Raw genomic sequence first — 12,658 nt, forward strand, 5'->3', positions numbered from 1 at the left:
CTGCCTTTCTTGTGGGTGTGTGTCCGTTGCCTTTCTGGTGAAGAGCATGTTATGCTCTCTTGGGCTGCCTCGGGCCCGGGAGCGACAGGAATCGGGCCTGTGATCGATGGGTTGGACATATCTGCTGTATGGGGAAAATATAAAAATTTACTTGAACAGAAAACACCTTGGTGGCTTTCCCCATTAGAAGTGATATCTTTGAAAAAATTAAATGTGAGAAGTAATAGGGTGACATATAGAGAGCTGTTAACCGAGGTGGAACATCAGGTGAAACTGAAAGATTCTGAAGAGATAAGGGATTTATTAACAGATTGGTTACAGTTTCACCAATTAAATGATATCTTTAAGACAGTCAAAAACAAAAAGACCTGTTAGAAAACAATTTGAAATTATTGTCGAAAAATGTATAAATTGCTCTTGGAATGGTATACAAAAGGTCAAATTTGTAATGATACACTGGGCATTGGATTTGGGGCATAATATTCAGGTTTCAGATTGGGAAAGGCTATGGAAAACAGATTTGAAATTTACAGCATGTTGTACACTGAAAAAAAATTATATGAAAATCATGTACCGGTGGTATTTGACTCCTAGCAAGTGAGTAAAAATGTATAAAGCAAGTACAAATACCTGCTGGAAAAGTAAAGAAAAAGAAGGTACCTTTTATGTGGTGGTCATGTAAGGTAGTAAAAGCTTTCTGGGAAATGATATACAGTGGTACCTTGGGTTACATATGCTTCAGGTTACATACGCTTCAGGTTACAGACTCCGCTAACCCAGAAATAGTACCTTGGGTTAAGAACTTTGCTTCAGGATGAGAACAGAAATCGTGTGGCGGCGATGCGGCAGCAGCAGGAGGCCCCATTAGCTAAAGTGGTGCTTCAGGTTAAGAACAGTTTCAGGTTAAGAACGGACCTCTGGAATGAATTAAGTACATAATCAGAGGTACCACTGTATAATAAATTGAAAAAAATGTTTAAAATAACTTTTGTAAAAACAAATAAAACCAGAAGCTTTTCTATTAGGAATTGTAGGCACTGATATTCTAAAGCAGGCATAGGTAAACTTGGCCCTCCAGATGTTTTGAGACTACAATTCCCATCATCCCTGACCACTAGTCCTGTTAGCTAGGGATGATGGGAGTTGTAGTCCCAAAACATCTGGAGGGCTGAGTTTGCCCATGTCTGCTCTATACCATCTAGATGGATTACGGTCTTCAAGCATAGAGGTTGAAAATGAATTTGATGTTGTTCTGTAATGTACTTTCAGCCAGGCCTTGGTTATAATGAGCCATGTGTTGGTTTCCATCAGATGAACCAGGAAGGGACCATCCCCAGGCGGGCGAAGCGACAAATATTTCTTGGCATCCTTAACTGGACGAGGGCCAGGCTCACCAGTGGCTGGGAAGAAGATCCCCCCCACATGCTGAGCAAGCTGAGACCCTCAACTCCCATGCCCAGGGGGTGCAGACTGCGACCGGGGCAAACCGGACTGGAATGCCTGCTGTATCATGCACCCATACTCCTAGGCCGACCCCTGGGACTGGCTGGGACTGGGATCCTAGAAGGCTGGAATTGGGAGATCAAGACACCAGAGGAATCAAAAGCCTCGCTCCCTTCACTCGTGTCAGAAGGACCATGAGCCTCAAAAACAGTAGACAAGGTGGAAGGGCCAGGCTGTCTTGGATGCTTTAGCTGAGATCCCTGCATTGCAGGGGGTTAAACAAGATGACCCTTGGGTCCTTTCCAGCTGTATGATTCTTTCTTTTCAAAGATTGGGGAGATGCTTAACAATACAATATATAGACTTTGTAGCAGGTTTGCTTGCAAAGTGCTGTAAGACTGAAGATTTGAGGCTGGAACTTCACATTTTGTAGTACCTGACATAAAGTTGTGAAAGAAGGGGTTGATTTTCAAGGGGAAACCAGTGAGAGGAGAGATAGCGCTTAGATTTCCTCAAATGCTTTCTTTTTCACTGGGGTTCCAGAAATGTGATTGCCCAGAAGTGAGCGTGACAACAGAAACCCCTTCTGAACCAAGGTTAGACACTTCTAGGTGCTGAGGATTTGTACAACTGTACTGCTTAAGAGTCTACTATTTATTTTCAAGAGAAGATGTGGGTACATAACAAAGAGTCTTCTGGCATCCCACCGGAATTAGGTGGCACCTGCCTCTTCTGCTCTGCATTCTTCTTCCAGAAGAAGTTGTCTTAATTTGAAGCTCACCTGGTTTTCGCTGTTTAATGGAGTGTGATTGTTTTTGTTTCATATTTCCATGGATCTACTGATGACACAAATCCAGAGTTCTTGAATGTTAATAGTGTGTGCTAACCTAGCAATGGAGAACCAAACCAGGCTATTGTAAAACTTTCTTCGATTACTGATGTGTGTGATAAGAGTAATATTCTAACCCATTCACAACTCTAAACTAAAAGGTCCCTTTTGCTATAAGAACTGAATCAGGAATTGCCTCTTATTTGCCCCAGGGTGTGATGGGTGGAATACAGCTATATCTGCGAAGGACCACAGACGAATAAGCAGAAATGGAATTTTTTTGTTTGCACGTTTGCACCAAGGCAAAATAAATACCTTTCAGGCCTGTAGTCCAAATCGAAGGCTGCATCCTTGGGAGTGTGGGCAACTAGTTGGAGCTTGGCTCCTCAAATTGCCCTTGTCATATTTTCTGTCTAAACCCGTCTCTTAAACACACCCCCTCCAATGCATGTGAAAGGAGGCTGCTCTACCTGTCAGGTGTAACTTCACAGATAAGAATTAATGAGCAGTTGGTAAGATTTATAAGCCTTTTATTACAGCATCATGTTGCAAGCACAAATACAGAGCTCTTCGCAAGGAGGCAGTTGCCTAGTCGTGAAGGCCGCTCCCCGCAAGGCCCTTTCCACCTGGCCTAGGGGGTGAGGCCCACACTCACTAGCCCCACTGCTGAGACTGGAGGGACGTTGCTATGCCTGACAACAACCTTAACTATTGGATTCTTTTGCCCCATCTTTTTGTGCCTGCTAAACAGTCGTGTCATGCTTATGTTAATATTTTATTCCCTTGTTAATTATTCTGGTTTAAATGTGCATTTTATATTTGACTTGACTTAGCAATGTTTTTTGTAGGTTTTTTTAAAAAAATATTTAATATTTTTTGTTATTTTTCTTTGTGTTAAATATGTATTCTGTAGTTGACCTCTTTTGCAATGTTTTATTTGAAAATTTTAAGATAATATTTTAGCTTTCTGCTTTGACTGTATACTCTATATTTGACTTTCTTCAGAAATGTTTGATTCTGGATTATTTTATTGATGTTTTAATAAACCGCTTTGAGATTTTTCTTAAAAATATAAAGTGGTATACAAATGTATTCATCATTTGGACCTCCAAGTCTGAAGGGAGGGGGGGTCCTCCATGCTCTCAAGTGATGTCTCAACTAACTTCCCCTTCCCTGCCTGAGTTCAGGAAACCTGAAGACCACAGTGGGCATGCATGTAAGCATTGATTTACTTGTGTGCAAGGCCATTTTTTTTTTGGGGGGGAACCAGTTTTCTGATATACCAGACTTGGGGTTCAATTTTTTTTCCACTTGGCCCCACCCATTGCAAGCCACCTAAATTACATAATTGCCTATGTGATTGATTTGTATTTGAGTTGGTATTGTAATTTGGTATTGATATAATAAGGCTTATATTGGATATTTTAAAATGAAAATTAATTAAAAAAAAATCTGTGTGGAAAAGATTCTGGGATGAGAGATTCTGGGTCATTTTTGCCAGTTCTACATAGTTCTTAAACTTCTCTTGCCATTGTTCTTTAGTTGGTATTTCTCCAGTCTTCCAATTTTGTGCAATCAACATTCTTGCTGCTGTAGTGGCATACATAAATAAAGTCCTCACTTCCTTTGGTATGTCTTGACCTAAAATACCTAACAAAAAGGCTTCTGGTTTTTTTACAAAAGTTATTTTCAACATTTTTTTCACTTCATTATATATCATTTCCCAGTAGGATTTTACCTTTTTGCAACCCCACCACATATGATAAAACGTACCTTTTGTTTCACATCTCTAACACTCTTTCTTTTCATTTTTATACATTTTTGCCAATTTAACCTGTGATAAATACCATCTATACATCATTTTCATATAATTCTTTCTCAATAATATGCAATCTGTAAATTTCAAATTTACTTTCCACAATTTTATCCAGTCCTGAAATTGTATATTATGTCCTACATCTTGCACCCATTTGATCATTGCTGATTTTACTTCTTCATCTTTGGTCTCCCTGGAGGAGACTCTTGAGAGTCCCATGGACTGCAAGAAGATCAAACCTATCCATTCTGAAGGAAATCAGCCCTGAGTGCTCACTGGAAGGACAGATCCTGAAGCTGAGGCTCCAATACTTTGGCCACCTCATGAGAAGAGAAGACTCCCTGGAAAAGACCCTGATGTTGGGAAAGATGGAGGGCCCAAGGAGAAGGGGACGACAGAGGACGAGATGGTTGGACAGTGTTCTCGAAGCTACCAGCATGAGTTTGACCAAACTGCGGGAGGCAGTGGAAGACAGGAGTGCCTGGCGTGCTCTGGTCCATGGGGTCACGAAGAGTCAGACACGACTAAACAACAACTCCTTTTTTACATGTAGATGCACAATTAATCTCATGCATTTTATATATAGAGGGGACAGGGGAGATGAGTTCATTTAATCCACATTCCTTTCTGAACAACATTAGTGAAGGGAAAGGATCCTACCATTTCGTAGTATTTGTAATTCCTTTGTCATTAAGGAAACCCTGATATAGGGTTGATACTGCCAGTTATGCTTGAATCCATGATTCTCCTGGACAGTTCAGGGATAGACTTTATTTTTAGAAAATGGAAGAAAGTATTTGTGCACGGTGGTACCCCGGGTTAAGTACTTAATTCATTCCGGAGGTCCGTTCTTAACCTGAAACTGTTCTTAACCTGAAGCACCACTTTAGCTAATGGGGCCTCCTGCTGCCGCCGTGCCACTAGAGCATGATTTCTGTTCCCATCCTGAAGTAAAGTTCTTAGCCTGAGGTAATATTTCTGGGTTAGCGGAGTCTGTAACCTGAAGCGTATGTAACCTGAAGCGTATATGTAATGGTTCAAGGGGTTGCTTGTGCGTAAGTTGCCGCCATTCTTGGCTTGGTTGCCTGTTTGAACCCTTTCTGTCTGGACAGCCCTTCACTTCGTGGCTGTCTCAGTTGCTGGCAGAATCCGTCAGTGGGCGTTTTTTGAATCTCTTCCGGCAAAGAAGTTCTTTGACGCCAAGTCTCCTCCTACTCTCCCTGTGCGGAAGTCTTCTGCACAGAGAGAGAGGGAGTGGGCAGCGGAGGACCCGTGCTCTCCCTGCTGGTCTCTGGTGAAGAGTCTTGGAGCCTCTTCTCAGAATCCTCCATCTGCCCCCCTTCTCCACTGGTGTTACGCTGATTTCCTTCCCTAGCAGATGGGCTGCCTCTCTCCCTACTGGGACCCTCTCAGGTATCCCTCTAGAGCGTTTCCTCCGCCTTTAGCTCTGATGGCAGTTCCCTGACATCCACCTCCCCCCCAGGAGCCCCTCCACCCCCGGCCCGACCTTCTGATCCAACCTCGTTCCTTTCCTTGGCCAACGATGTGGGGAATCCATGGAAGGAGCTGTCGCCCTCCTCGGAGGATTCAAAACCCGCTTCCCACCCGCTCCGATCTCTTCCCACAGGGTGGGCCTCCCAGTCTGATTCTTCTCCCTCTGACACCTCCCCTCCCTCCTCTTCTGAGGCAGGAAAACCCACAAAGTCCTCTTCGTTGTCTGTGGTTCCAAATTCTTCCTCCCAGAATCTTGCTAGTGGTTTTGGTTTATCTGGGAACAGGCTGTGGAACTCTTCCACCAAATACCCGTCATCAATAGCCTCAGCGGGAACCCACGTGTTTTCTGACCTGGGTTCTCCCTCCCAAGCTACCAAGTACTCCACCTGGCGCCCTCGCCACCTGGAATCGAGTATTTCCGTGGCTTAGTTGTGGTGTTTCCTCTCCTCTACCCGCGGGTGGGTGGTGACTCCTCCCTCCTGTCCCAGAAATTCCCGCCCCTCCCCGTACGGTGAGAGTAGGGACCTATGGAACACCGGATGTATCTTCATGCTTTCAGGCAACTTGAGCTTGAATGCCACAGAGTTCACCTGCTGTGTTACCTCAAAGGGTCCCAGCCGTTTTGGCCGTAGCTTCTTAGACCCTCCCTTAAAGGGTAGCCCTTGGGTGGACAACCACACCCAGTCCCCCACCTTTATAGTCTCCCCTTCCTGGCGGCGCTTGTCTGCTTGCCTCTTGTAAACTTCCTTGGCCCTTTCCAAGTTCATCTTGAGTTGCTGGTGCAAGGCCTCCATTTCTTCTACAAACTGCTCAGCCGCGGGTACACTCCACACCTCCCCGGGAAGGCCCTGGGGTGACACCCATAATTGGCCATGAACGGGCTCATTCCCGTGGACACATGTTCAGCATTATTGTACGCAAATTCCGCCAGCACGAGTTTCTCTACCCAATCGTTCTGTCTCTCGCCGACGTAGCAGCACAGGTATTGCTGGAGTATACCGTTCGCTCTTTCTGCTTGCCCGTTGGTTTCCGGGTGTCTCGCCGTCGAGAACCCCACCTCGACCTGCAGCAAGCTCATGAGCTTCCTGCAGAACCGGGAAGTAAATTGTTTCCTGTGATCTGAGATGACCCTCGAAGGAGCCCCATGCAGCCGGAAGATATGATCCACAAACAACCTGGCTGTCTCCTCTGCCGTCACTGCATGCGAGCACGCTATGAAATGGCACATCTTCGTCAGTAGATTGACTACTACCATGACTGCTGTCTTCCCCCTTGACTTGGGCAAATCTGTCATAAAATCAATGGACACCACCTCCCAGGGTCTTCCCGGTGTGGGTAAGGGTTCCAGCAACCCTGCGGGGGCTGCCCTCTCCCCCTTTGCCCTCTGGAATCGGTCGCACCCCCGTACATATTCCCGTACATCTTCCCTCACCCTTGGCCACCAGAACTGCCTGGTGACAAGCAGCATGGTTTTGTGCTGTCCAAAGTGCCCAGCTGTTGGGTTGTCGTGGAGTTGTTTGAGTACCTTCCCCCTCAAGGTCTCCCCCGGTACATACAGCCCCCCTTATAGTACAGTAGCCCTTCCTTTTCCTCAAACCCTCCGTGGTTTTCCCTTCTATCCCGGAGTTCCCTGATTTTAGTTTGAGCGAACTCGTCGTTTCTAGTCAGGCCGGCCAGTTCTCGTTTCCCAACCAACGCTCCCCTACACACCCATCGGTTCTCGGGGAACATGTGTCGGATCTCTGGTGGTCCCTCTCCTTCCATGTACTCTGGCTTCCGGGAGAGCGCATCTGCTCTTACGTTTTCCTCTCCCGGTACGTATCGGATCTCGAAGGAAAACTTGGAGAACTCCTGTGCCCATCGAATCTGTCTCTGCTTGAGTACTCGTGCGGTCCTCCAGTATTCCAAGTTCTTGTGATCTGTACAAACCTGGATCTTGTGCTGTGCCCCTATTAACAGATGCCTCCATCGGCGAAACGCTGCATAGATCGCAAACAGTTTGCGGTCATACACCGTATAGTTTTGCTCCGACTTGCTCAGCTTCCTCGAGAAAAAGGCACATGGCTTCCAGCCCTGCTTGGCCCCTGGCTGCAAAAGCACCGCTCCAATGGCCCGGTCTGACGCGTTGGTCTCCAGCCTCATGGGCTTCTCCAGATCAATGTGCAGGAGCTGCTCTTCTGAAGCGAATGCCTTCTTCAACCAGAGCCAGGGCCTTTTCAACTCTGGCTCCGGCCTGGTGGAACGCTCTGCCTCATGAGACCAGGGCCCTGCAGGATCTGATTTCTTTCTGCAGGGCCTGTAAGACAGAGTTGTTCTGCCTGGCCTTTGGCTCGGAGCCAACTTGATTCCCTCTCTCTCTCTCTCTCTCTCTCTCTCTCTCTCTCTTTCTTTTTTTCTTTTCCTTCTCCTCCTGCAATGAGGCTACATTTTAATATTTTAATGTTCCATTATTTTAATGTTGTATTTTATTTTTGTTTTTAAGTTGTAATCATTCTTCTTGTTTTTATTATTGTTTGTAAGCCGCTCTGAGCCCGGCCTTGGCTGGGGAGGGCGGGGTATAAATAAAAAAATATTATTATTATTATTATTCTTCAGTCTTTCAAAGGATTGCTGGGCACTTTCTGTCCAGGCGAACTTCTTTTTGCTACTGAGACAATCTGTGATGGGCGCTGTCAAGTGGGTGAAGTTCTTGATGAACTTCCTGTAGAAGTTGCTGAACCCTAGGAACCTCTGCACGTCCTTCCGGGTTTTGGGGGCCTTCCATTCCAGCACTGCCTGCACCTTGCTTGGGTCCATAGCTAGGCCCTTGTCTGACAACTTGTACCCCAGAAACTCGACCTCTCTGGCGTGAAATTGACATTTTTCCAGCTTGACCCACAACTGGTGCTTCTGCAGTCTCTGTAGCACTTCCCTGACGTCTTTGACATGTTGCTTCTCATTGTCCGAATAAATTAAGACGTCGTCCAAAAAGGCTACGCAGTTCTTGTACAGCAGGGACCCCAATACGTGGTGCATGAAAGCTTGAAAGCAGGCGGAGCCCGATTGAAATCCAAATGGCATCACCAAGTATTCAAAAGCCCCCAGGGGGGTGAACATGGTGGTTTTCCATTCGTCCCCCTCCCTCATCCTAATCAAATTGTACGCTCCCCTGAGGTCCAGCTTGGTAAAAAATTTCCCCTGCCTCACCCGTGTTAAAATGTCGTCAATCCTGGGCATCGGGAAGGTCATGGGTTCGGACACCAGGTTGACGGCCCAGTAATCCACTACAAGTCTGGGCTGATTAGTGTCTTTTTTGTCCACAAAGAACACCGGACTGCCCCCCACCGCCTTTGATTCTCTTATGAACCCCCTCTTCAGGTTCTTGTCAATAAATTGTCGCAACTCTTGCATCTCCCAGTCAGACATGGCATACAGCTTACCCACCGGCAGCTGAGCCCCTAGGAGTAAGTTGATTTGGCAATCAAAGGGCCTATGGGGGGTAGTCTATCCGCCTCCTTCTTGCTGAAGACTTCTTTCAGGTCAGCATATTGTTGTGGCACCTCCCCTTTTGGTTCCACAGCCACTACCGGATCATGCAGAGCCAGCCAGCTCATCCCCAGTATTATCGGGGGGCCTGCCAGTGTGGCCACGTGAAAGGCAATGGTCTCCGTGTGCCTGGAAACCCTCATTCTCATTGGCGGGGTCTGGTGTGTCACTTCTCCCCCCCCAGAAGTTCCCTGCCATCAATAGTGGTCACTTGCAAGGGATAATCCAGGGGCAGCAGGTGGAGTTGATGCTCCAGAGCGAAGTCCCTGCTGAAAAAATTGCAGGAGCTGCCTGGATCCAGCAGCCCCTTAACTTTGACTGGGTGCCCATTCGGGAGTTCTAGCACTACTTCTATGGCTATAGCTGCTTTGGGAGGGTCAGGCTGGGGCACTTCTATTGGTTGCTGGCCTGGCTGCTGCCCCTGCTTGTTGGCAGCCAGGCGTTGTCATTTCCCTGCGCCTGCACTTCCTCCCCCTTCTCCTCACAGCCAGCAGCTCCCACCATCCCTTGCCAGGCCTTCCTTTGAGGGCAGACCCTGGCAAAATGTCCTGGCCGTTGGCAGAGGAAATACTTCTTGGTGGTTTTCCAATCCTTTCCCTCCCTCTTGTGACCTTCACTGAGGTTTGAAACCTCACGTGTGCCATCTATTTCCATTGGCTCAGCCGCCTGGGAAGGCTGTCTCGGTATTTCAGGAATGCGGTAGTCATGGCAATGTTCCCCTCTCACTTTGCGTTTCTCCTGAGCCCGCGCTTCCTGGCGCACTCCAATCGCAAGCACAGCCTTGGTCAGCTGATCCATCGACTGTGGACGGGGCGCGTGGGACAGCTCGTCCTTCACCGTTGGGGACAACCCCTCCTCAAACAACATTTGAATAGGTTCAGAGTCCAGATCCCACCCAAGTCGGTGGATCAACATTGCAAAGCGCGACCAGTAGTCTCTAACTGACTGGTTCCCCTGCTTGCACCCCATCAGTTCCCGCCGAGTCACACTTTGCTCCACTTCACTGGAATACATCGCATTCATTGCTTGAAAAAATTTCCTAAGGTCTTTCAAGGCAGCATTTTGCGTGGCCATTAGGGGCCTGGTCCATTCACGTGCCCCATCCTCCAGATGCCCCACGATGTAGGCTACCCTCTCCCCATCATCAGCAAAGTCATTATGCTGCAGTTCCAAAGCGTACTCTATTTCCGTTCAGAACGCATTGTAGTCCTGGGGCTTTCCCCCAAACTTGTGTACCAGCCCCGGTACCTTCCTTGCGATGGGGGTGGGTCTGACCTGTGCATCCTGAGTTCGTCTTTCATCCAGCCGTGCCGTCAGGAGAGCCACATGCTGTTCCAGATCTCGGTTCCTCTCTACCAGATTTTGCACTCCAGCTGCTTGCTCTGTCTCTCTGGTTTCCCTGGGTTGGCTCATTGTGCTGCCTCTCTGGAGCTGCGCACAAGCAACTTCGGTGACTGACGAATTGCTGTAATGGTTCTAGGGGTTGCTTGTGCGTAAGTTGCCGCCACTCTTGGCTTGGTTGCCTGTTTGAACCCTTTCTGTCTGGACAGCCCTTCACTTCGTGGCTGTCTCAGTTGCTGGCAGAATCCGTCAGTGGGCGTTTTTTGAATCTCTTCCGGCAAAGAAGTTCTTTGACGCCAAGTCTCCTCCTACTCTCCCTGCGCGGAAGTCTTCTGCGCAGAGAGGGAGTGGGCAGCGGAGTACCTGTGCTCTCCCCGCTGGTTTCTGGTGAAGAGTCTTGCAGCCTCTTCTCCGAATCCCCCATCTGCCCCCCTTCTCCACTGGTGTTACGCTGATTTCCTTCCCTAGCAGATGGGCTGCCTCTCTCCCTACTGGGACCCTCTCCGGCATCCCTCTGGAGCCTTCCCTCTGTCTCTAGCTCTGATGGCAGTTCCCTGACAGTATGTAACCCAAGGTACCACTGTAAAGAATTGAATCTATGCTAATATCTGATGACTTCCACTAAAGGCATTGTGACAGGTTTGATGCAAAAATGAAGCAGCAATTTCAATTACAGCAACTGAAAGATGAAGGAAGAAAAATATACATGTCTGGTGGGGAGGGTGAGACTGATGGAGTCATTTTAGCTGAGGAAACCAACAAACACAACATTTCCCCACAATATGCAAGTGTGTGCTTTAATGCTGATAAGAGCAATGCCCGAAGCAGGTCTATGCAGAAATCTGAAGGGCAAGTCCTCTCACCCTTTCAGTGACACCAGCGTTGTGAGGGGAGGTTGTAGTCTCCGCCTGCCCCTCCAATCCCATGGGTATCCTGTTAAAGGGATCTGGGGGCAGTGGCCATGTCTGCGTGGCCAGGCGTGGCCAGGGCTGATGGCACTCCCCCAGACGGCAGTCCCTGCTGGGGTCATCCTATTTGATGTAAGTCTTAGGAACCCCCGCCTGGACTGATCTACGTGTTACTTCCGGTGGGTGGGCTGGAAGTATATTTTGATTGCCCCATGCCCAAGCCAAACCTCTTTCATCTGTACAGTGGTACCTTGGGTTACATACGCTTCAGGTTACAGACTCCGCTAACCCAGAAATATTACCTCAGGTTAAGAACTTTGCTTCAGGATGAGAACAGAAATCGTGCTCTGGTGGTGTGGCAGCAGCAGAGGCCCCATTAGCTAAAGTGGTGCTTCAGGTTAAGAACAGTTTCAGGTTAAGAACAGACCTCCAGAATGAATTAAGTACTTAACCTGAGGTACCACTGTATTCCATAAAGTTGTGGCCTGTTTCGATCCAAACCTCTTTACTGAAGACAACATACCTTCAAAATGTAAGAGTCATTATGAAAAGGGGATGTCTTTTCAGGCTTCCTAGATAAACCTGTTTAAATTTTGTACGGCAGAAATCCTCTTCAGGGTTAATGCTAGCCCAGCCGTACCAAGGAGGAGAGTTACAACATTCAGAGGGAGGATTTCCAAGCATGTTCATAGTTCATGGCTGAATCCTGGGAAGGGTAGCGGAGCCCTCATGGAGTTGCAATTCCTAGCACCCTTAACAAATTATGGCTCTTTATGGGAAGCCCTGCATCTTCTGGTTAGGAGGCTGTAGTGTGTAGGTGTGGAACATTCAGCAGATCAACCCAGACAGTCTGAGGGGTGATTTCATGGTGTGTCTGTGCAGGGAGCGGGGTTTTATGTTTTAAAATTCCCCCTTCATTGATGAATATCCCTGTGAATCAGTGGCGTAGCGTGGGGGGTGCAGGGGGCCCCGGCCGCACCAGGCGCAACATCGGGGGGGGGCGCTCGCCGCCTCCGGAGTCGCCGAAGAGCCTCGGGCGCAGGCTGTAGCAGAGCCCCATGTCTTGCGGAACCGACGAGCTGTGCTCGCATCCGGGCTGAAGGCGTCCGGCAGGCAGCGGCTCTCAGCGCTCGCCACGGTCCCCGTGCGTCAGGGCCGCGGAGGGCGTGCCAGGCAGCCCCTCCTCACAGCCCCACCGCCGCCGCCGCTGCAGCTGCTGGGCCATGTTGCATTTTCCTCGCCTCTCTGCCCTCCTCCTCCTCCGGGCAGGCGTCGTCGTTTGGGCGGCAGCGCCAGCAGCAA

At 48.3% G+C, this 12,658-nt stretch overlaps 3 protein-coding genes across 3 annotated transcripts in view; 1 reads left to right on the forward strand and 2 right to left on the reverse strand.

The window, feature by feature from the left end:
* Positions 1-2,716, reverse strand: part of PRIM1 (DNA primase subunit 1) — a 111,457-nt gene extending 108,741 nt beyond the window's left edge. Inside the window, exon 1 of one of the 2 annotated variants that reach the window (XM_081844767.1) lies at positions 2,588-2,716. The gene's annotated coding sequence lies outside the window, so the exon portion shown is untranslated. The other variant, XM_081844770.1, reaches the window with a different exon arrangement.
* The window catches only part of HSD17B6 (hydroxysteroid 17-beta dehydrogenase 6), a gene marked incomplete at its 3' end in the record, with an annotated part of 129,238 nt that overhangs the window by 75,739 nt on the left and 40,841 nt on the right, over positions 1-12,658 (forward strand).
* The window catches only part of LOC309332214 (retinol dehydrogenase 16-like), a 107,015-nt gene that overhangs the window by 63,853 nt on the left and 30,504 nt on the right, over positions 1-12,658 (reverse strand). The window lies entirely within an intron of this gene.

This window comes from Podarcis erhardii (assembly GCF_964252035.2).
Source record: "Podarcis erhardii genome assembly, chromosome: 2".
Classification (NCBI taxonomy): domain Eukaryota; kingdom Metazoa; phylum Chordata; class Lepidosauria; order Squamata; family Lacertidae; genus Podarcis; species Podarcis erhardii.